Here is a 24,013-nt window from a genome sequence, read left to right as displayed (position 1 = left end):
GCCTCAGAAGATGATTGTGGGGTTTGGGTTGCTTTCATATAGGGAGAGGCAATCCTTAAGGTATTGTGGTCCTGAGCTGTTTAAAGCTTTAGAGGTCAAAAACAGCACTTTCAATTGGGCCCAGAAACTAATTGGCAGTCAGAGCACTCAGCCCAGGACTGCTCTTACATTTCAAGCACAAAGCAAACTCCATTGTGTTCACTCAGCATTGGAATTAGACCATAATTCTGTGTAATTAAGAATCAAACACGTTCCTTCCTACCTGCATCACTTTGTCATTTAAGTACCCATCAGATTCTGGACTCTACTCGTTGCTTAATAGGACAGAATTTTTTATACATATACACAGACAGATCCTTGTGTTCTAAGCTATCAGAGCAAATACAGTGGTACCTTGGGTTACATACGCTTCAGGTTACATACGCTTCAGGTTACACACTCCGCTAACCCAGAAATAGTGCTTCAGGTTAAGAACTTTGCTTCAGGATGAGAACAGAAATCGTGTTCCAGCGGCGTGGCGGCAGCAGGAGGCCCCATTAGCTAAAGTGGTGCTTCAGGTTAAGAACAGTTTCAGGTTAAGAACGGACCTCCGGAATGAATTAAGTACTTAACCCCAGGTACCACTGTATCAGAGTCTCCTGATAAAAGTATGGGTTTGACTGCAGTCAAAGTACCACAGTTTTACTTGTAGGTCTTTTATTTATTGTTTTGTCTGCGGTTGCTTATGCTCCTGTGCAAAACCCCATGTGCAAAAGCACCAGGTGCAAAAGCACCATCATCATTAGCCTGAAAAATCACTTCCGTTCACCAAGACTGTATATACCACAGCAGCATAATATGAAAGTGCATTCCTGATATAGCAAATGCCATAAATCACTGCAGCTACCCAGGTTTATCATTCATCTCCAAGTTCACAAAAAAATCAATACAGTTAGTGTCCACTGTTTAAAAACACCTTTGCCAGATAGCACAGCATTAGGGATTGAGGGGACAGGATGCTCTTAAAGGCTGCCAGTAAAGTGTTTAACAGTATGGCTGGTAATTTATTAGAAAAGAAGGTGGAGGGTGGTTGTTGTTGGAGTGGAAAGAAGAACATACCGGGAAGAAATGACAGGAGGAAAGTGAACTGGCTGGCTTTCCGCTTCCTCTGATTGAGCTGTTGGTTTTTTTTCTCTCTCTCTCTCGCTCAACAATAATTATTGGTTTCTCCTTGTAACTTTCTTTTGATGCAGTCATGGGCATTTATGGTTCTCAAACGTTGTCTGTAATGTTGCAACACCTAGCATATAAAAAGTAAAGTATAGCAATCATCATCATGCTTTGCATTTCAATGTGGTCTTTCATCTTATGGGGAGATGCAGTGCTCCCCCCCCCCCAGAAAAAGAAAAAGAAATAAAGAAAAATGGGAAATAAAAGCTGATAGCTAAAAAAATAAAAATTCCTTGGATAAAAAGGGCTGCATGGTAAGGGGCTTGTGTACACAAGCTGGGACCTCCTGTTCCTTTCTTTTCCCCTTCACCCCCACTCCTACACCCTCAAAATCGGCTCTGAAGGGTAGTAGGGCTTTCAGGAGCCGGTTTTGGGGGTTATGGGGAGAGAAGAAGACATGGAAGTTGCATTGTGATATAGCTGAACCCTGCTGGCACAGCACTTGGTACAGGTCAAATACTTTCCAAGGGAGCACAGGATTGTTGTTTTACCCTCACAGTCAAATAATTTCTTCAGTATATCTGAAGGAGCGCCTCCACCGCCATCGTTCTACCCAGACACTGAGGTCCAGCGCCGAGGGCCTTCTGGTGGTTCCCTCACTGCGAGAAGCCAAGTTACAGGGAACCAGGCAGAGGGCCTTCTGGGTAGTGGTGCCCGCCCAGTGGAATGCCCTCCCATCAGGTGTCAAGTAAATAAACAACTATCTGACTTTTAGAAGACATCTGAAGGCAGCCCTGTTTAGGGAAGCTTTTAATGTTTGATGTATTACGGTATTTTAATACTTTGTTGGAAGCCGCCCAGAGTGGCTGGGGAAGCCCAGCCAGATGGGCGGGGTATAAAAAATAAATTATTATTATTATTATTATTATTATTATTATTATTATTATTATTATTATTTTCTATGTCCAACAGAGGAGGGACTCATCAGTTTTAAAGAGAGAGAGAGCACAAAGAAGAAGGAAAGTTGCTTTTGTTTTTAAAGTACATTTTGCAATGTGTGAATCTGCATATTTTTTCTAATACTTTTGTTTTGAGATTTGAATACTCTGGGATAATTAAGCAGTTTTATTTTTATGTCAGGCAAAGCATGTTGCAGCCCACAAGTCATTTGTAGTTGCTGTTGTTGTTATTTACTACTGCTGCTCTGATTACTACATTTATACCCCAAATTCACTCCAAGGAGCTCAAAGGGGCATACATGGGTTTTCCCCTCTCCCTTTTATCATCACAACAACCGTGTGAAGTAGGTTGGGTTGAGAGATAGTGGCTGGCCCCAAGTCATCCAGTTAGCTCTATGGCTGAGTGGCGATTCGAACCCTAGTCCTCCAAGTCCCGATCTCAATGATCCAACCACCATAACACACTGGCTCCCAGCAGCAATTTGTTTGGCCTTTGCAGTACCCCACTAACTATGGGATAAAATTTCAATTTTGTAGACACCTCTCCCAGTGAGAAACATGGGCATATTGTGTGGCAAGTACATACTTCTGGCCCATGGCTAGAAATGCATTCAGTTCCAGTGGTGCAAAAGCAAACCACCCCTGCTTTGTTGAAATCATTTTATAGGCTTGCAAAGTTCTGCTGAGTTGTTCCAAGCCATATATATGTGCAAACTTGTACCACTAATTAATCCAGAAGAGCAATGTGTTGTCAAGTACATAAAGCATACACAGCACTGCAACATATATACTCTTCTGCCATTCTGTGCAGATGAAAGCAAAGCCGATCACTCTGAAATCACAGCATAGATCACTCTGAAGAGAAAGTCATCCTGGGTTCAATGACCTTGACTATGAGACTCTTGAGAGTCCCATGGACTGCAAGAAGATCAAACCTATCCATTCTTAAGGAAATCAGTGCTGGGTGCTCACTGGAAGGACAGATCCTGAAGCTGAGGCTCCAATACTTTGGCCACCTCATGAGAAGAGAAGACTCCCTGGAAAAGACCCTGATGTTGGGAAAGATGGAGGGCACAAGGAGAAGGGGACAACAGAGGATGAGATGGTTGGACAGTGTTCTCGAAGCTACCAGCATGAGTTTGACCAAACTACGGGAGGCAGTGGAAGACAGGAGTGCCTGGCATGCTCTGGTCCATGGGGTCACGAAGAGTCAGACTAAACGACTAAACAACAAATACTATATTTTGTGGCACCTTCTCTGAGGTCACTGTCACCTGCCTTGCTTTATACCTGGAAAGGGGGCAGGGCTAACTGCCAGATGTTGATAAACTCCTATCAGCTCTAGCCATTATGGCCTGCTGTCAGCACTGTTGTGAGTTGGAGTCCAGCAAGATCTGGAGGGGCAAAGATTAGCAAACCTTGCTGTATGCCAGGCATAGGCAAACTCGGCCCTCCAGATGTTTTGGGACTACAACTCCCATCATCCCTGACCACTGGTCCTGTTAGCTAGGGATGATGGGAGTTGTAGTCCCAAAACATCTGGAGGGCTGAGTTTGCCTATGCCTGCTTTATGCTACAGCAGCCTGCACCACTTGTGTTCTGCCAGGATGTATGCCCACCTGCCAGCTGTGTGACAGGTCCCACCCTGCTTGGAGTTTTGCAGTCACAGGGCAAGACCTCCATTCCCCACAAAAAGGATCCCTAAACCCCTGGTTGCAGCCATGTATGGCAGGTTGGAATGTAGGTCACCACGGAGGAAGGGGGAATATAGCAAACATGACTTTTTTCTGTAAGGTTTTTGGCTTAAGCCCACAATCCAGTACTTCCCAGAGTGTTTGCTACAAGAGAACCACTAGTGTGCTATAGTAAATAAAATAAATTATTAACTATTAACAGCTCCAGGAAGCTCAAAGCCAGTGCTAGATTTACGTATAAGCTAAACAAGCTATAGCTTAGGGCCCCACTCTCTTGCCCCCCCCCCAAAAAAAAATTCACTATTAATATAAAAAAGGTAAAGGACCCCTGGCAGTTAAGTCCATTCATGAACTCTGGGGTTGCGGCGCTCATCTTGCTTTACTGGCCAAGGGACCCGACGTTAGTCCGCAGACAGTTTTTCCGGGTCATGTGGCCAGCATGACTAAGCAGCATGACGAAGCTGCTTCTGGTGAAACCAGAGCAGCGCACAGAAACGCCATTTACCTTCCCACTGGAGCAGTACCTATTTATCTACTTGCACTTTGATGTGCTTTTGAACTGCTATGTGGGCAGGAGCTGGGACCAAGCAACAGGAGCTCACCCCGTCAAGGGGATTTGAACTGCCAACCTTCCGATCAGCAGCCCAAGAGGCTCAGTGGTTTAGACCACAGTGCCACCCGCATCCCTTCACTATTAATATACTTCTTAATTGTATTTCAGTTCAACAATTACTTTGATAAAATATGTATTTTGTTATGTGCAAATGGCCTTAGATACCTACTAGATCCATAAATTACCATGCAGCATATATTCAACACAAAAAAACAGTGACAATTTGATGTTGACAAAGGACAATTTATATGTGGACATATAAAGGGCCCCATTACCTTCAGGAGCTTAGGGCCTCATCAAACCTAAATCAGGCCCTGCTCAAAGCAGCCACCCACATGAGAGGTTACCCATATAATAGAATCTCCCTGCATGTTTAGAAAGGATCTCCTCCTAACCAGTTTCTCCTGAAGAAAGTAATCTTCTCTTCCCTACCTGCCCTACTTTCATGGTTTAGGTTGATAACTCTTCGGGACTGCGGACGGCTTTTTTTCTTTTTCTTACATAACGCCAAGTACTTTGAAAGTGCTGTATAGAATAAATGAATCATCACCATAAATCCTTTCTTTTGGCTGTAGCAACAAAGGCCAAAAGCGATCGTCCTTGCCACAGCCCCAAACGCTTTCTAAACTCAGCCTGCCCCGTAGTAATTAAAAGCCAATCCATGACTCTTGGGGCGGGGTGGCGGTTCTCCCTTGTAAAGGTTCCTGACGGGGGTGGGGGATTACCTCTAATTTTTTTAACTTTTTAAAATTTTTATTATAATTTTTGCAACCCTGCTGAACGTTGAAACTTGGAAGCGACCGTCGTTGCAATCCATCATTGCGTCAAATCCAGATTGTCTTTGAGCCCAAAGCGTACTGTTTCCAAAGGGAGCCTTTCAACACAGCGCGTGGAGCTCTCTGTACCTGACGAATAAAGAGCTAGTTCACCTTATTACAGCCAGTGCCTGAGCCCCGAGTAAAGCTTCGCCCAGAGCGGTTGAATCCGACATATGATTCTTCCCTCCTTCTGCGGAGGCTGCTTTTTGGAAAGCAGCGGGACTGCAAAAACCAGAAAGGCACAAGGACGTATTCTGCGCCGACGTCTAAAAGTACATTCGATGCTGTTTACTTATCCTTCAATAATTTTAAATAGCGAGTTCTAGGGCTCAGAGCATTTCACGGATCTCAGCTTGCTGTAGAGTAAACCGTGCAACAGCCCGGCGTGGTAGGTGCGGACAAACCTTTAATATTAAGGGATCTGTTTCGTTTTTTAACCAGGACCTCGAGATCCGCCAACGCACGTCAGGTGTGAAATGGGGGGAGGGAAAGAGAAACATAATTAAGGTACAAGATGCCTTTTTAAACTCAGCCTAGGAATTGGGGAACTGAGCTCACAATCCTTTCGCACCACACTCCTGTATTTGTTTCAGCAACTTAATTTAGGGGAGAAAGGGGGTGGAAAGAGCCTGTTCGTTATTGGTATCCTTAAATAATTTGGAGTGGATCATCCAGATCTGGATCAAACTTCTGCCTTACCACCTGAAGATCTGGGTCCATTTTCTACATTACCTTCTACAACGTTGTTGTTGTTGTTTAGTCGTTTAGTCGTGTCCCACTCTTCGTGACCCCCTGGACCAGAGCATGCCAGGCACTCCTGTCTTCCACTGCCTCCCGCAGTTTGGTCAAACTCATGTTGGTAGCTCCGAGAACACTGTCCAACCATCTCGTCCTCTGTCGTCCGCTTCTCCTTGTGCCCTCCATCTTTCCCAACATCAGGGTCTTTTCCAGGGAGTCTTCTCTTCTCATGATGTGGCCAAAGTAGTGGAACCTCAGCTTCAGGATCTGTCCTTCCAGTGAGCACTCAGGGCTGATTTCCTTAAGAATGGAGAGGTTTGATCTTCTTGCAGTCCATGGGACTCTCAAAAGTCTATAACGTTACAGGGTCAATATGAAGGTACCGCAATAAGAAAAATAACCCTGCTGGATCAGGTTGAGGGTACATCTCTATACGGATTCACCTGGGTAGGTATGTATAAGGATGTATTCTAAGGCCACAATCCTCTACACACTTATTTGGCAAGGAACTCTATTGAACTTGATAGAACTTTTTTCTACAGTGACCTGCTATGTGCTTCTGGGAAGCCCACAAGTTGGGGCTCCCACTAAGTTGCCCCCACTCCTTGAGCTAATAAACTATTTGGGGGGGTCTCTATTTCCAAACTAGGGGACCAAGTTAGACACATATTTTGCATACTTTGTTAGGTACAAGATTCCCAGCGGGGTTGGATCTCGATTATTTCTTAGGAGAGATTTATTGTGTATAGCTGTTTAATTCTGCTTTCGTTTGTATTTAATTAACTAGTCTACTTCAACACTCCACGTGTAAATGGAAATGGTTACATCTGGGTCACACATTTGGAACCGGTGAAGGTTGAGGCTTGGTGAGTACGGGGAGGACGGCACTCAATATTTATTATCTTTTGGTAGATGATATGAATTCGTCCTAATTCCAGTACTGCGGGTGGGGGAAGGAAACAAGATCAACACCACAAATATTGTGCTGCATCAACGAAAACATTATCCTTCGACTGACTTTAATTCACTTTGGCTGAAGTCCTGCTCGCATTAAAGCTAATGGCGATCCCACTAAATTTAATGGATCAGGATTTCGCCCTCAGTTCAGACTCCTCGGACCATCATTTATGACTCGGCAGTATATGATTTTGCTGCGTCAGGTGTCGCTGACACCGGTGTCTGGAGACTGGAGTTTTCGGCTGAAGCTCCAGTTACTGAGATAATGGAGGAAGATTTGCTGAGTCATCCCTAGAGGCTGCAAAAACTGTAACGCTGCAGATGAATTGCGGGTAGCAATTCTTTTACATATGTTTTTATGGGGAGTTCTGAGAAACGCCAAGTTTTTATGTAGTATTAGAATTCACACCAGCACTTCCTGGACTGGGGACAGGTTATCACACACACTAACATTCCTTTGCTAGGAATGTTCTTTGCTAGAGAGAGAGAGAGAGCTAACTTCCTTTAGAAAACTGCATTGAATACATTCCATATTATTATTATTTTAAAGGGTAGTGGTGTTAATTTTTATTTACTGTTGAGAAGAGATGTAACTCCAGCTAATGCACCCTGGTGTATCCTAACCTCCACTGCCCCTGCCCCTTTTTGATTCGTTTCAGTGGATAAAATATATATTTCATCCTTCAAAAGCCAGTTAGAGTCTTCTTTGATAACAGGAAAACTCTACATCTACAAAATATGTTTTAAATGTTTGAATCACTTCACTTCTGATTTCAACAAGCATTAGAATAATTGTAAGTAGGTTTGTAATACCTCTGACAGCACAATCTCATACATGTTTCCTCACAAGTTGTGTTGAGTTCAATAGAGCTTACTCCCAGGTACATGTGTATGGGTTTGTAGCCCATAGCCAAGACTAAACAAACCAGGGATGCCAACTTGAATAAAATATTGGAGGGACTGAGATAAGCCCCACCCAGCATAATCGATCACAAGACGTGGTGTGCACACACCATTTGAATGGCAATGTCCATTAACTTGGGGAGGGTGGCCCTCTCAAAAAAATTATTAGGGGGGAGAAGGGACCTTGGACCTTGATCCCTAGGAGCTGGCTCTTATGAGAAGAACAATGGCTTGCTTAAGGACCCTTTATCTGAGTCGATTGCTGAGTTAGGATTTGAACCCTGGACATTCCACTTCACACTATTGGCTCACTTCATCTTTACAGAGCTCCACAGAGAACTTCATAAAAAGTTTCTAACCATCTTCATTCAGAACCATACAACAGCCTATTGGAATGGGAGTAATAGTTCTACATGTGCCTTGATTATCTTCAATAAATCTATGTATGAGAGCTTTGTGGAGTTTTGTTAATACTATCCAGAAAGAGAGAGAAATCTCCAGACGGAACAGTAAGGACGAAGTGATTTCACCCTTCTTGGGTTTTCCATAACTAGACTGCTACTAGACTACGAAGGAGGAAGGGAGGTTTATTCCTGCTCTGGCCACTGCCAGAGGTATTCCCCTGCTCTCTGGCAGAGCCAATAGAAAGTAGACTATTGCTGTGCCTACATTTCCCAACCTGCCTTGGGGTCTAAAAGGGGGGGGGAGCACTGTATTTCCTTAAAGGGGAAGCATTGTTATTCCTTCTACCTAATACTAAAACAGAGATTTGCTGTCACTAAATAACTGACCCCTGTAGGAGCAGAACATCCTTTATGCTTCTTGGCAGCAGTTGAAAGGAATGTATAGGTTACTGGATGAATGCAAAATGATGTTAAGGATTAAAAATTTCAGTATGTTCTTGTGTGGGGGCGTATAAGATATTGGACTTTGGAGTTAAAATGCTGGCTGATGCTGAACTGAAAACTGAAATTCCTGCTGGAGGAGCACACTTTGCCCTGGGTATAATCACACTGAGACCCTGAGTTTGGAAAATAAGAAAGCTACATTCATTGCAAGAAATCTTTTTCTTCTTCTTTGGCACTCACTCGTAGCCGAGTAAGATTGTCTTCCATGAACACGGTCTTAACAGTGAGTCCATAAGTGACTGTGGAGGCCTATTCTGGATCCACACGGCCTTCCAGAATGGAGACGTAGGTTTCTGGGTGGGAGTTGATCATGGTGGTCCATGACACCTTTGGTAAAGGCTGTTCTCCAATACAGTGGTACCTCGGGTTAAGTACTTAATTCATTCTGGAGGTCCTTTCTTAACCTGAAGCACCACTTTAGCTAATGGGGCCTCCTGCTGCCGCCACATGATTTGTGTTCTCATCCTGAAGCAAAATTCTTAACCCGAGGTACTATTTCTGGGTTAGCGGAGTCTGTAACCTGAAGCATATGTAACCTGAAGTGTATGTAACCCGAGGTACCACTGTACATACATACATACATACATACAATAAATACATATTTGATAAGAAAGATCCCTAGTTCTAGCTAACAGGCCCTGCTTGTTCTTGCAGCATGGAGGGAGACCTAGGAGCCAACTCCTAGCAGCCAAGGTCCTTTTGGCCCGTAAAATAAAATATTTGAGGGGGCCAAGGGCTCCCCAAGTTGATGGGCATTGCCATTCAAAAAATGTGCATGTGCCGTGTCTTCTGAATGATTATGCAGCATGGGGCTTACTTGCCCCCCCCCATATTTTATTCAAATTGCCACCCCTGGATGGAGAGAGATCCAAAAATTGATGTTTCCCCTAAAGGGGGAAGCATGGAGAAGGAGGGAGAAGGAAATGAGGTCAGCAACCCTAAGCATAGTAGTTTGGCCTAAGGAAGGTCAGCACAGGTTAAATGACCATCTAGAGCAGCCTTTCTCAACCTGTGGGTCCCCAGATGTTGTTGAACTACAACTCCCATCACCCCTAGCTAGCAAGGCCAGAGCTTAGGGATGATGGGAGTTGTAGTCCAACAACATCTGGGGACTCACAGGTTGAGAACCACTGATCTAGAGGGTCTTGGAGGGTCTTCTCTCTATCTACTCTCAATTTCTATACCAAACTTCTACTTATCAATTCTGGCTATCATCTTCAAGCTGTTTGCTCCTAAGGAGTTGCACATGTTTCAGTGGGCCTCTTCCAGAGCATTTGTTTGAAGATTCTGTGCCAGAATTCACCCACAGCAGACAGAAGAAAATGGAGCCCCATATTTAGATAACAAAATCATTTTGGCTTCCTTGTTCCACAGCTGCCGCCTTCTTCTTCTTCTTGTTCTTCTTGTTCTTGTTCTTGTTCTTCTTCTTCTTCTTCTTCGGCATTCACTCGTAGCCGAGTAAGATTGTCTTCCACAAACACAGTCTTACATAATGCACCTACCACACATATGTATGCCTCTAACCAAATGGCTAAGAATTGTGAGGCACCTGGCATACTGAAGAGTGCAGTAAGTCTTTTACTAGTCTTTGTAAATGTTTTCACTGGCCTTTTAAATATTTGTTAATGATGATGCCTTTGTTAATTTTGATTGCTTTAGATCACTGTATTTATTGAGCTTTTATGATATTGGGCTGGGACCCAAAAGGCAGCATATAAATAATTTTACAAATAAAACAAATAAAGTCATAATTGTTATTACAGTCCTACTCGTCTTGTGATCTCTCTTACAGAAGCCTGCACATTTCACATCGGCATATATTTTTCCCTGCTGTCCCTCCTTCAACTATTTCTCTCCCTATTTCTCTCTCACATATAGGCTTCTTTATAAGCTACTTTACTGGTCTGCACAAGGTTGGCTTCTAGCTTACCGACTGTGCAAGCCTGTGTGTGCTTGCTCAGGTGTAAGTCCCACTGTGTTCCATGGAGCTTAGGTAAAGGTAAAGGGACCCCTGACCATTAGGTCCAGTCGTGACCGACTCTGGGGTTGCGGCGCTCATCTCGCTTTATGATACAGCTTCTGGGTCATGTGGCCAGCATGACTAAGCCGCTTCTGGCTAACCAGAGCAGCGCACGGAAACGCCATTTACCTTCCCGCCGGAATGGTACCTATTTATCTACTTGCACTTCGACATGCTTTCGAACTGCTAGGTTGGCAGGAGCAGGGACCGAGCAATGGGAGCTCACCCTGTCGCGGGGATTTGAATCACGACTTTCTGATTGGCAAGTCCTAGGCTCTGTGGTTTAACCCACAACGCCACCCTTAATCCATGGAGCTTACTCCTGGGTAAATGTGCAGCTTTCAATGTGTATAGTTTGGCTTCATTGCAGGGGGCAGGATCATGATATCTCTCCAAATTCCATTTGTTGTGACATGAGGAAATGACTGTGATCATGATGATTGAACTATCGAGTTTCGTGTTTCTGATTAGCTCTTTGCCCAGTGCTGCTTTCATCCAAAGCAGAGATAGGTCTCGCAAGATGTATTTCATGTCAATCATGCATGTGTGAACAAGGCCCCGTGAACAAGAAGTATCTGCATTGCTTTCGTGGTCACTGCAAGTAAGGCACTCAGGTGGCTCCATGTTTGACGTGTTCAGGTATGAACACATGAAAACGTTTGAACCCATACAGGCAAAAGTGGGCAGAGTGATAGGTGTGACTCTTATCTTTCTACTACAGTACGCCACACAGAAGCCAGAGGTTGCTTTCTAGAGAGATCTCTTCATCCAGGCAGGCAAGAGGCAGTGACACAGCTTAAGGACACTTAGCAGACAGGCAAAAGCCCTTAAGGAGGCCAGTGAAAGGCATATGGCTTGGGGGGAAGAGGCTTGGAGAGCCACATTTGGGTTCCAATTCTGAGGTCCCCCCCCCCCGCTGCTGTGGTCTAAACCACTGAGCCTAGGGCTTGCCATTCAGAAGGTCGGCGGTTCGAATCCCCACGACGGGGTGAGCTCCCATTGCTTGGTCCCTGCTCCTGCCAACCTAGCAGTTCGAAAGCACGTCAAAGTGCAAGTAGATAAATAGGTACCACTCCGGCGGGAAGGTAAACGACGTTTCCATGCGCTGCTCTGGTTTGCCAGAAGCGGCTTAGTCATGCTGGCCATGTGACCTGGAAGCTGTCTTCGGACAAATGCCAGCTCCCTCGGCCTATAGAGTGAGATGAGCGCCACAACCCCAGAGTCGTCGGCGACTGGACCTAATGGTCAGGGGTCCTTTTACCTTTTATAACACAACGAGCTCTCTCATCCCAGGATAGTTTGGTCTTTGGAATTACCCTGCCAAGTGCTGAGGATGATAAGGGTATTTTTAACTGCTCATAATGCAGATGTCTGGTAGAATTTGTGGTACCACACCTGTCTGTAGGGGGGGCACTTTGTAGGTGTATAAGAGAGCATCCTAAGAGCATCCTAAAACTTGCGTGAGGGATAACACTCCCAAGAATCTTAGTGCATGGCTTAGTTGTTTCTAAACTGTCCGCTCAATAAAGCTGGTGGTGAAAGGCTGCAGCTCAACACCAAAGCATGCAGAAGGTCTCAGGTTCAAGCCCTGGCTTCTCCAGGTGGGGCTGGGAATGCCCCCGGCCTGAAACCCCGGAAAGCAGCTGCCAATCAGTGCAGACAACACTAAACTCGGCGGATCAGTTCTTCTGACTCGTGTAAACCCTGATGTCCTGGGTTTCATTATCTCTGTGGTGTATCAGGGAGGGGCGTGACTGGCGGTGGGGGGTGGGGGTTTACCCTCCCCTTCCGACTCAGAGGCGGCATTCCGGCCTTTTAAAACGAGGCATTAATAGGATGCTGAGAGGGCGCTAACGTCATCGTCCTCCTCCTCACCCGAACCGCAGATGGTAGACAGTGACCGCAGATCTTCGCCGGCCCTGTCTCTCCTCCCTCCCCCCCCCCCCGCGCCCCTTCCCCACTTCCAACCCGTCTGCCGCTTCCCGGCACCAGTAACTTTTTATTGGTCGCTACTTGAATCCCGCCGCTTTTGTGTATCTCGGTTTGCTTCAGAAGCAACATCATAAAAGCCAATGTGTATTTCATTGACTGGCGATAATAAGGCAGATTGATGACATCCTGATGCCAGATTGAACTTTTAAAGGGAAAACAAAAACAAGCAGCAACAACAAAAAGCCACTCCAATGAGGAAACAACGTGGTTAATTTGAAAAAAGCATGATAATAATTCATTTCCAGCGCGTCTCTGTTTCATGTTAGCTCCCGTGTCAAGTAGATGAGGGGTTGTTTTTGCAACTCCTGCCCTCCTCACTCAGGTTCCTCTACTGACTCCGCAACAGAACGTGGACCGTAGGAGGGTGAATTAAGAAACACGCGTCGCTGGAATGAAGCCCACCTTTTGTTTAATCTGGCAGAAATGGACCCATCCTCCTGTAACTCGGGCAGCACAGAGGCTATTTTTGTTTTGCTTTCCTTATGCGAAGAGAGGGCAGAAGGAACAACCAGTTGCAGAATTAATTAAAACTATATTGCATAATTATTTGAAACTAATCAATCACAGGGAATACAGTGGTACCTCGGGTTAAGAACTTAATTCGTTCCGGAGGCCCGTTCTTAACATGAAACTGTTCTTAACCTGAAGCACCACTTTAGCTAATGGGGCCTCCTGCTGCCGCTGCACGATTTCTGTTCTCATCCTGAAGCAAAGTTCTTAACCCGAGGTACTATTTCTGGGTTAGCGGAGTCTGTAACCTGAAGCGTATGTAACCCGAGGTACCACTGTAACATAATTAAGCTGAATATAGTCATATTTGGAATGCCTGCTGCAGATAATTCTAAATTCCCGTTGGTATGCACATTTTACATTCTGCAAATTTTGCCTTCACTCCTTTAGTCCACATGCCCAAGTAAGTGTAATTGCTTTCCCGGATAGTCTTCCTAGCCTCTTGCGGTTTAAACTGTAATCTCCCCCGGGGCAGAGATCTGGCCTTTTGCTTATATGACTTTCCGAAGCGCCTTATATAACAATAGTGCGAGATAAAATATTAAGAACAATGGCACGCATTGTTTATATGGTCGTTTTTAAAAAACATGACCGAGTTTGAAAGAATGCAAGCCTGTCAGGCCTGTTTGATGCCATCATTGGCTGTTGAAACAAGAGGCTAGCCATAAACAGCAGGCAACATGTCTGGGACAGTCGTCATCACCATTACCAGCAGAACTTTTTTTAAAAAATGTATTATTACATTTATATCCCTTCTTTCTTCCAAACGCCTTAAGGAAGCACCGAGGTTGGTTTTCCATCTTCTCACATTACCTCGAACACAACGTTCTTTAAGAGGAAGCAATTCACATACAGTGGTACCTCTGGTTAAGTACTTAATTCGTTCCTGAGGTCCGTTCTTAACCTGAAACTGTTCTTAACCTGAGGTACCACTTTAGTTAATGGGGCCTCCTGCTGCTGCCGCGCCGCCGGAGCACAATTTCTGTCCTCATCCTGAAGCAAAGTTCTTAACCTGAAGCACTATTTCTGGTTTAGCGGAGTCTGTAACCTGAAGCGTATGTAACCTGAGGTACCACTGTATTCAGTTGAACTACTGAGTTATGAAATATCAAGTGATAAACGTGCACATGTAATCCACCTCAAAGCGTGGCGTCAAAAATGTTTGACTCGGAGAGCTCTGGAAAGCACAGCTACAGTCCGGATATTGGGGGAGACACATTCTGGAGAGAGAGGTGAAACATGAAGCTCCTTCACACGTGCAACAGAAAACGACAACTTGCACGCGTGTGAATGGGCTATCCCAGGTAGAGCCCCACAAACAGAACAAATGGCAACGCTTTTTAACGATGATGTCAGTTCACATAATTCCCATTTATCTGGAATATATTCCTGAAGTTATATGTGTTTGTCTGCCTGCACCAGCTGGTAAACCTGTCCCCAATAAATAATCTTGCTTAACGTAATAGAGTTATGTACATACACGTGTGGACATCACCTGGAGATCCTTAGAAGATAAATGTGGTATATAAATGTAATTAATAAAATAAAATAAACTGCCTATGGTTTCTTGGGAAGCCTAACTACTGTGGGATATTTAAAATGCAGTCAAACCAACAATTCATGTTTTGCATCAGGGAGCTGAGGCTCACAGAGCCTTCCGGAAATTTGCTAGAGAAGGGGTATAAGAACACTCCCCTTGGGGGGGGGGGACGTTGAGACGGGATGTAGATGGCTAAACACAGCGAGAATGGGAGGATGAGCCCTTGCCCTGATACTATGCAGAAACCATTCACTATTGCAGCAATCAGTCTTTGCAAAGACAGCTAATCGGTTTTGACGCAGAAGAAATCACTAAGATTGAAGACGTTCTTGACTCCGAGAGGGCCTAACCTGAGCCCTGCGACGTATTGAGCAAAAAATAACGCGACTGCATTTCGGTATGTAAACGCAAACAGGTAGCCGCACGCTCCTCAAATCTGATATTTGCTTCCAGGTTATTCTTATCTGTCTAAGAGGAGACCTGCTAGATCAGGCCTACTGAGTCCAGTACTCTGTCCCCCCAGTGGCCAACAAGCCGGCCCACAATAGGAAGCCCACAAGCAGGCCATGAGGGCGATAGTACTCTTCCCACTTTTGATTCCCAACAACTGGTACTCCAGTGATTCTTAGGACGCATGTATATTTCCCAGTAGTGGTGTATTGAAGTGAGAGCTGGACCATAAAGAAGGCTGATCGCGGAAGATTGATGCTTTTGAATTATGGTGCTGGAGGAGACTCTTGAGAGTCCCATGGACTGCAAGAAGATCAAACCTTTCCATTCTGAAGGAAATCAGCCCTGAGTGCTCACTGGAAGGACAGATCCTGAAGCTGAGACTCCAAAACTTTGGCCATCTCATGAGAAGAGAAGACTCCCTGGAAAAGACCCTGGTGTTGGGAAAGATGGAGGGCACAAGGAGACGGGGACGACAGAGGACGAGATGGTTGGACAGTGTTCTCGAAGCTACCAGCATGAGTTTGACCAAACTGCGGGAGACGGTGGAAGACAGGAGTGCCTGGCGTGCTCTGGTCCACGGGGTCACGAAGAGTCGGACACGACTAAACGACTAAACAACAACATACACGGAATCAGGGCCCTCCTCTATTCCATGTTAATTAAACTGGGGTGACTATACCCCCTGAGCTACATAATCAACAGCCACTAGCCCGGATTAGTATCCAAGTAAACAAAAGAGAAACTCACGCTTGGACCAGTTTTTAATCCCTCTGATGATCCCTCGTTCAAAACTAGTCTTCATTAGCATAGGCATGCAATTACACAAATTAACATCAGCATATGAGAGAGCCCTGCCCTGAGGAGTTTACAGTCTAAATCTGGTCAGGAGTGGAGGAGAAAACAGAGAGGAGAGGAAAAGGCTGAGGTATTTAGAGCTTCCTAATCTGCTTTACACACACATACACCCCCAAAAATGAAGGATCGTCAAAGCAACGGAGAGCTAACCTTTCAGGAAAAGTTTGATCATAGCATCCACGAGTCCAGGTTCTCTGCATCAATGGAGGACCGGGAGAGCATCCTGCAGCCTAGCCCTCTCTCCTTCATCCTTCTCCGGTAAGTGGTAAAAGATCAGACGAGACATGGCGTCATCCTCTTGCCTGACTAGCACTGTGACGTCACAGGAGCCACCTGTCTTCTGGTGGATGTTTCATGCAAAACATTCCCACAGGTCAAAAGCAAGGACAAAATTGTATTTGGTCGGGGGAGGATGTGAACAGAATACCGTTGCCAACATTTCCGTCTCTCCAGCCCACCGCGTTTTCTGGCAGAGTTCCTTTTCTGTTCGGAAGTGGACCCGACAGTCGCCAGACATTTGTTTAACGAGTGGCGCTTCTTCTCCCCATCCCTTCACGCTAAGTAAATGTACACGAGCATCGGGGGTCCTACACGTGTCTACTCAGAAATAAGTCCTACTGAATTTAACGAGACTGACTCCCAGGCACACGACCCGCACTTCTCTGAGTGTGGGTTTCATTGAACTCAATGGGATTTACTTTTGAGTAAACGTGATATGCGACCGCGCTATCACATCTTGCGGCACCTTAAAAACAGGTAAAGTTGCGGTGGCAGAAGCCTTGATGACCCAGACTCCACTTCATACGTAAAGGAATGTGTGTATGAGGACATCCTAGCAACACCCCCCAGGACAAACGTGTGTTTCTCTTAGCGATAACTGCCTGCTCCTAAGCCAAGGCTGGTCTTGTCAAGGAACAATTTGGAGCTGCTCAAACACACACACACACGCTAGTCTAGAGCGGAAATTTAAATTTATAGGCTGGTTTTGTAAGACTGTAATTTTTATACAGCCCGGCATATATTATTCATTTTAATCCTTGACCGTTTGTCACCGCGCTGGATTTTATTGAAATGGGCTCTTTCGAACCACGTGCACGGCGCGTTATTTATAACCTACAGGCTGGCGGGTCGTAAAACCCTCCCCGTCCCCTGCTAGCGTAGGGAATCGAGTCCAGCCCAACTTTCCCATTGACTTCAACGGGAAAGCCTGAAGCACGTGGCTAATGAAAAATAGGAGCCTTTAAAGAGTTTCAAGCATAGAGGACTCTGCCCCTCTTTACTTACCCCTGTAGCTTCTCGACGTGCTAGTACCTATCAATGCAAAAGATATTTCAGCGGGCGGAGCGGGCATTTAGCCAGGCAGTAAGATAAAGTGGTACCTCGGGTTGCATACGCTTCAGGTTACAGACTCCGCTAACCCAGAAATATTACCTCGGGTTAAGAACTTTGCTTCAGGATGAGAACAGAAATCGTGCTCCGGCAGCGCAGCAGCAGCAGGAGGCCCCATTAGCTAAAGAGGTGCTTCAGGTTAAGAACAGTTTCAGGTTAACAACGGACCTCCGGAACGAATTAAGTACTTAACCCGAGGTACCACTGTACTGTACAAATAGACAGTGGTTTTTCTTCCACGGTCCCAGTCCTATATACCCATGGGTAGGGAAACTAAGGCCTGGGGCCGAATCCAGCCCAATTGCCTTCTCAGTCCGGCCCGCGGACGGTCCGGAAATCAACGTGTTTTTACATGAGTAGAATGTGTGCTTTTATTTAAAATGCATCTCTGGGTTATTTGTGGGGCATAGGAATTCGTTCATTATTGTTTTTCCAAAATATAGTTCGGCCCCCCACAAGGTCTGAGGAACAGTTGACCGGCCCCCTGCTGAAAATGTTTGGTGACCCCTGCTATATACCTAGAAGTGGGTGATACCAGGAGTTCCAGCTTGGCCCCCGCGACCGTGGGTGGCCGGGGCCGTGGGTGCCATCAGTGGCGTAGCGTGGGGGGTGCAGGAGGAGCCGGCCGCACCGGGCGCAACATCTGGGGGTTAGGGCAAATCCACGGGTTAGGGGGTGCAAATTACTTGCCTTTCCCCGGGTGCTGACAACCCACGCTACGCCACTGGGTGCCATGCAGCGTGCATGGCCCTGACATAGAAATTTGCGGGTGCCCGGCCCCTTCATGAGGAATTTTATGGGTGCTCGAGCACCCAGGGCCCCAGGGAGATGGCACCTTTGGTATGTATACTGCCGCCCTGGACTCCTTGCGGGAAGGTGCACGGTATACATCCAATAAATAATAATACGAATATTGGTAAAAGGAGCTACACGACCCAATCCTCTTCCCGCCTCAATATCCCAACGGGAATGTAACGAGCGGTCTTATCCCATAAAATACTTTCACTCGTGGCTTCCCACAGCTGCATCCAGTGGCAAGAATGCAAAATCCTGGCGCAGGGCCCCTGCTCCTCCAGCTGCCTACGGCTTTGCCAAGTGGGCTACCTTCCCATCCTAGTATCTTCCCTTGGGGCATTAAGTTTCCTTGAAGGCCCCTTTTGTTTCCAGTTTGTTTTCAATGCGATTTGGATGAAGGAAAGCAAAACTCGTCCTGGAAACAAGATTGCGCTGTGTTGCTGCTGCAAGTGTGTATTGAGGGAAGGCGGGGTGTCAAACAGTGTCAAAAGACCTGTTGTTGTTGTTTAGTCCTGTCCGACTCTTCGTGACTCCCTGGACCAGAGCACGCCAGGCACTCCTGTCCTCCACCGTCTCCCGCAGTTTGGTCAAACTCATGCTGGTAGCTTCGAGAACACTGTCCAACCATCTCGTCCTCTGTCGTCCCCTTCTCCTTGTGCCCTCCATCTTTCCCAACACCAGGGTCTTTTCCAGGGAGTCTTCTCTTCTCCTGAGGCGGCCAAAGTACTGGAGCCTCAGCTTCACGATCTGTCCTTCCAGTGAGCACTCAGGGCTGATTTCCTTCAGAATGGATAGGTTTGATCTTCTTGCAGTCCATGGGACTCTCGGGAGTCTCCTCCAACACCATAATTCAAAAGCATCAATTCTTCGGCGATCAGCCTTCTTTATGGTCCAGCTCTCACTTCCATACATAACTACTGGGAAAACCATAGCTATACGGACCTTTGTTGGCAAGGTGATGTCTCTGCTTTTTAAGATGCTGTCTAGGTTTGCCATTGCTTTTCTCCCAAGATGCAGGCGTCTTTTAATTTCGTGACTGCTGTCACCATCTGCAGTGATCAAAAGACCTATGTGTCACCAGAAGAGCAACGTTTCTGTCTGTGGCTGCAAGCCTGATGGTGTCTACTTAGAAGTAAGTCCCATTGAACTAAATAGGGATTACTCCCAGGTAAATGGGGTTAGGCTTGCAGCCTTATACTGTACAAGGCAGCGGGGTGGGAGAGATACACCTCCTGGCATTTTTGATCCATGTCAAATTCATTCCCAACTATCCACGCGCCGCAGAGACATGGTTCCATCAGGACACCACTTGAGGGTAGAAATTCAGAGTCCCACTCAGCAGAACGAACAGGACCCTCCAACGCAGCAGGGCTGGCTAACCACACTTTGAAAGAATTTCGATCTCAAGAAGGGTGGTTGGGGAAGACTATGAAGTCCAGAATCTCAAATTGTCTAAGACACCACTGCAACCAGAGGCACCTCAGACACAGCAAACTTTAATATTTGCAGTGGCGTAGTGGCAAATTCAGAAGTGAAGGATCATTCCATGATAGTCACAGCCACACAACCTCACAGCCGCACCGCCTTCTAAGATTATACAATAATCTTCCAGTTATACGATAGTGATAATTGGGGGCGCGTTGCAATGGCCAGTGCAGATCTCCACGAGTTGTCTTTCAGCCTGATCTACTCTTTTCTGTGCACAAACATGGGCAAATGATTTGGAGTAGTCCAATAACTTTTTTCAAAGTGACCTAGATGTTGGTTCTCTTGAAGTTCCATTGTACAAAGCACCTTGTGTTTTCAGTGTTCCTTAAATGCTTAGCTTTGGAGCATATGGAACAACTTCTCATTGCGCACACCTTGCCCAGAATAACCATCAACTGCTGATTCATCTCCTTTCTCTCTGATTGGCTCCATTAAGCACAAATAGTAGGAAGAAAGCTCCCTTTTCATGTTGATTGAGCGGCTATAGGACGCTGGAGACAGATACCCAGTTGCGGAAATAGTAGCAGATCTTCGATCCCCTTGACCCGCCCACCACCACCGCTACACATTTGGAGCCCAAGTAAGTCTCCCCCCACCCCACCCCCGCTTTGCTAGAACAGACCAGAGGTCTGTTTATCGCACTGAGCATCCTCTTCCTATAGGGAAGTCCCATAGCTCCGTGGTAAAACATCTGCCCTGCATGCAAATGGTCCCCAGTTTCTGACTCACTATGAGGCAGTTTTCTATGTTGCCCCGAGCCAGCCAGCTGCTTCCTGGAAGTCTACAAGCAGGATTTGAATACATCGCCTTCACCTGTTGTTTGGAATATACGTACTCTCTCTGAACACGTACCCCTCATTGTTAACAGCCATGCCATCTGATAGTTCTACTCTTCATGGGTTTGTCTTAAACTGGTTTTTTAAAGGCCCATTTAAAAATGATAACCATCAACCACAGAAACAATTGATTTGGGTAGTTCAGATTCCCCCCCCCCCACACACACACTAATTTCATTGCGTTGCTTGAAGAAATGCTTCTTTCCTTCATCTGGGAGTTTGCAGAATGTTGGTCCGACTGACATCTGAACTAGCGCCCTGGTCTCCTCCAGGGAGAGCTGAGCTGTCAGGCGGAGGGAGCTGGCACTGGAGAACGAGCTGTTTGTTCTAGTGAAAGAAACCGAGCTCCTTCGCCAAGTAGAGTCAACCCGGAGCCAAGCCTCAGGGTGACTCAGTGGTCGATTGGCTCAGAAGCTGGCTCTCATTTTACGATGAAACCGCCGCCTCCTTCTGCTATTTGGAGAAGTCTGTGTGTCCCAACACACAGTCCCTGGACTGGGAAAGAACAAACCCATTGAGATTTGATGCTGGGAGTAGGAGGCAACTGCAGGGCGTCTCATCCCTCTTCCATTGACAACTACCTAGGAGTTTCTCCCTCCTTTTTCTATAGGCAATTTCGCTCAGTCCCTCGGTTTTATATTCCCGGACAATCGGGACTCTTGTAACAGTGCTATCTTATACATATTGTAATAGATCTGTGGCTAAATGTTTAGATTTAGTAAATATGAGGATTTAATTAATACTTGTATAACTGGGATATAAGACCGTCTCAATGTGGATTAGAAAAGAGGCTGTGCAAGAGGTGTGAGATGTTTATGTGTAAAGGCTGTGTCAGGCTTAGAGAATGTGATCAAGATCCATGTGTATTGGAAGGCGTGTACCTACTTCTGAGCATCAGCAATTAGCATGTGAAGAGTTGATTAAACTATGTAAATGTCCTAATTGTGTACCAGTCTTTAATCCGACAAGTGTTGATGAACTCAGCGAACTCCTGAGATTAGCCATTAGTACTTCAAAACATCAAAAGACCTGACCACTAGAATGCAACGGGGTAAAAGAGGCTTGGTGTTTAGGAACAGGAGAATGGAGAGATGCCTTGGACTGGACTGCTGCGGGAGACAAACCCCTCTTGAGATGACCGTGCTGTAAGATCTGGACTGCCTCCATGCACACTGAAGGTGTAAATATGTGAATACACCAAATTTCTTAAAGCTACGGCAGTTCCCGCAGCATTCTCCGAAGGAGCACAAACCCTGAGGGAGTGCGTGGAACCCCATGGGCTCTGGCCACTGTTTGGCAGAGAGAGCGGCAAACACCCGACTTTTGTAACAATATTGACTTCAAGGTAACCTCACTGTATTAAATAGGGCTTGCCTCCTAGTAAGCATGTTTAGAACTGAAGTCTCCTGCTGCAAACCTAACCCCGTTTACCCAGGAGAAATCCCCATTGAATTAATTAGGACTTCTGAGTAGACATGATTGCACTGCAAATGTCCCAAAACTTTTTAATTTTTTATTAAATTTATATACTGCCTTTCATCCGAAGATCACAGGGCGGGGGTTACCGGGCAGTTTACAGCATGACAACACAAAACACGTAACATAATAAAAACAGACGGACAGAAAAATAAGGGGGAAAAACCCCACCTCTCACAAACACATTTAAAAAGCCACACAGTGTTTAATCAGGCAAAGCCCTGGTTATAAAGGAATGTTTTTGCCTGGCTCCAAGCTAAACCTTTTGATCGCGTTTGTTCCTTTCATTAACCCAGGTAAGCCAATGCAGTGCCCTCTAGGTGCTGTGGACTATCAACTCCCAGCACTCACAGCCAGTATGGTCAGGTCTGATGGGAACATCTGGAGGGCACAATGTTGGCTACTCCTGAATTATCTCCCTTCCATAACTCTATGGGGATTAACCTGTTTGACTTCAGCAGTCTTCTATGTATTACTGAAGGGGTGAAAAGTCCCTTCAGTGGGTGTGCAGATCCTGGACACACTTTGAACAATACTTTAAACAATAATAAAAGACCCAAGGGTCCTTAAACTGTTAATGACTACACTGTTGTAGTTTGTTGTTTTTTTAAGCAATGCCTTCAGCATACTGACCTCCATCTGAATTGATGTAACTGGCAAAGTGAAGGATCTATCTATCTATCTATCATCTCTATATCTATCTATCTATATCTATCTATCTATCTATCTATCTATCTATCTATCTATCTATCTATCTGTCGCTTGCCCGGGCTGCTTGGGAGGATGGGTAGGGTATAAATTGAATGAATAAATGAATAAATGACACTTGTATTCGGTCCTTTGACCCCCAACATTCCCAGGGTGGTGCACAACCATCTATTAAATTGCACAAATCAATACAAGGACCATAAAACCAACAAAAGATAAAACAAATATAACCACAACCAACCCAAAGCATCAGATAATCAGAAGATCAAACAACCCAACAGCTGTCTAGGTCTCACATTATTCCTTTCCATAGGCCTGAAAAAACCAACGCATCCTAATCTGAGACCAAAATGCAGATAGAGAGAGGGACAGTTGCGCCTTGTTTCTCCTTTTCCGGGTTTTTTTTTCCCCATCTGCTGTTTAAAAACAGTAGCAACTGACTGTCATTCAGTGTCATGGGAATCCAGGGTCAATCCTGTTGGATGGACTTAGATGAGGAGATGATATCTTATTTATTAATTATCTTTACCCTTTCTCACTTGCATAAAAATGCAAATAGCTATTTCAGCGGAGTTAAAATCACCACCTCTGTGCAGCTTATCTCTCTATAAGCTATTAGGCCAAGGTTGCATAACCTGTTATAACAATTATGATACCCAAGGATGTTTTAGGCTGACTTAGATTATTATCTTCTCCCATTTATATTTCTCTTTTAGCAAAGAAATCACTCTCTGACAATTAACTAGAAAATATAAGGTTTACTCACCTCAAACGTTTTGCCGGGATTCAACAGTTACAGTGATGAAAACCAGGCAGCCAATAATCCGTAAAGTTTGTAGAAGTCCATAGTCCAGTTCAAAATTGAGTGTCCTCTTTGGAGGAGAGCTAACAGACATCCTGCCCCATTGGAGGTAAGAAAAGGAGTGTTTAGTGACAGGAACAAGGAAATATTAAGTTGTGTTGTGTTGTTCCCCTTCTGCCACAGAAGTTTAGAGGATATGACTATCTAGCAATCATGCATTTGTGATTTACCTGCACATCCTCTCACAAATCCTATGCTCACTTAACTGGAGTTAAGCCCCATTGAATTCAGTGGGACTTAGTTCTGAGTAGATTTTATTGAATTGTGCTGCATTCACCTAATGACTCTCTCTAAGGGCCTGACATAATAATTTCTACTGAAGGTTAGTTGCAATCCTGTAAATCATGGTG

The 24,013-nt window shown here is 45.4% G+C and overlaps 1 long non-coding RNA gene across 2 annotated transcripts; it reads right to left on the bottom strand.

The window, feature by feature from the left end:
* Positions 1 to 1,015: 1,015 nt before the first annotated feature.
* On the bottom strand, positions 1,016 to 23,706 carry LOC310755983. 2 transcript variants are annotated; one of them, XR_014544599.1, is made up of 3 exons: positions 23,568 to 23,706; positions 16,260 to 16,449; positions 1,016 to 1,279 (listed from the first exon to the last, which is right to left on the bottom strand). It is a non-coding gene; the product is annotated as an uncharacterized lncRNA (long non-coding RNA). The 2 variants fall into 2 exon arrangements; XR_014544600.1 differs by having other exon boundaries at positions 16,260 to 16,446; positions 23,568 to 23,692.
* Between the last annotated feature and the right edge of the window lie 307 nt (positions 23,707 to 24,013).

Source organism: Podarcis filfolensis, assembly GCF_964270895.1.
Source record: "Podarcis filfolensis genome assembly, chromosome: 2".
Taxonomy (NCBI): Eukaryota; Metazoa; Chordata; class Lepidosauria; order Squamata; family Lacertidae; genus Podarcis; species Podarcis filfolensis.
This window is presented reverse-complemented; position numbering and strand designations above follow the sequence as displayed.